The following is a 1,135-nucleotide window of genomic DNA, read 5'->3' as shown; positions in this document are numbered from 1 at the left end:
AATAGAGTGACCAAAATTTTAGATAAAATAAAAAATCTAACTTTCTTATCTTTATAGACAAAGGAAAATATTCAATACAAACATTTTTTCAATGCATAACATGTCAATATTTTAATCCTACTCAATGTTATTGATGTTTTTCACCCAAAAACTCAAGGTTTTAAATTTAGTTTACTCAAATACAAAAAAGCATGGTTGTGAAAATTTAACATTTGTAGAGATGAATATGGCCTTCATTAATTTCTCTTCATTAACTTTTTTTTTGATTAATACTAAACCTACCGCGGGGGGGTCAAATGACCCATTTTAAATTTTTAGTCAAGTGCGCAGTGGCGATATTGTAACCAATGAGGTATATCCGAGGTACGATTGTTGCTAGTTGAATAAAAAAACTTGTAGTCAATTTTGTTTGCAAATTACATTGTCACAACATAATTTGCTTACACTACTTTTCTGAAAACATACATCGAATGTATTTTTCAGTGTTTACTTCTATCTTGTTATTTTTTTTTTACTGAGAAATATTTCTAATCTGCCCTAACTAACAACGGGTCATTTGACCCGTGCAAACATTCATATGATATCAGAAAGATTAGTATATGTGGTTGTGATACAAAACCATTGCATTACACATTTTTGCTATTGCATTACAGATTTTGTAGTATTTGTGAATGAATAGTGAATTATTAGAATTAATTGTATTGCTGACTATCCAAGCGAGCTAACATTAACCATTCCAATCTACAGTGTTATTTTGCGTGATGGAAATTGTTTTACATTATTTTGCTAATAATTATTATCCTAAAATTTCGAAATGTACAGGAGAAATGTGGTATGCAACGTTTCTCAACAAAACTATATGAATCGAGTGATTGTCCACTAACTATTCATAAAGGATCACTTAACCCGCTGTGGTAGGAATAGGTATACATGAAACATCGGTAGGTTTAGTGGTGATGACTCAACAGCGGAAACTTTCCAATTTGAGTTTGCTATAGGATCCGATAGATGAGGTTCTTCTTCCACATTGTCAAATGCAGAATGAGTTTGCAACTAAGTTATGACCAAAAGAGAGAGTCGATGTGGAGAAATCGATCAAATCACTTACACCCCTTTCATTCTAAGCCCCTCAATT

At 31.7% G+C, this 1,135-nt stretch overlaps 1 pseudogene; it reads left to right on the top strand.

The window, feature by feature from the left end:
• The first annotated feature begins 316 nt into the window (after positions 1-316).
• LOC129780860 (U4 spliceosomal RNA) lies at positions 317-473 on the top strand (annotated as a pseudogene).
• Positions 474-1,135: the final 662 nt, after the last annotated feature.

This window comes from Toxorhynchites rutilus, chromosome 3 (genome assembly GCF_029784135.1).
Source record: "Toxorhynchites rutilus septentrionalis strain SRP chromosome 3, ASM2978413v1, whole genome shotgun sequence".
NCBI classification, from domain to species: domain Eukaryota; kingdom Metazoa; phylum Arthropoda; class Insecta; order Diptera; family Culicidae; genus Toxorhynchites; species Toxorhynchites rutilus.
Note: the sequence above shows the minus strand (reverse complement) of the source record. Positions and strands in the feature narration are given on the sequence as shown.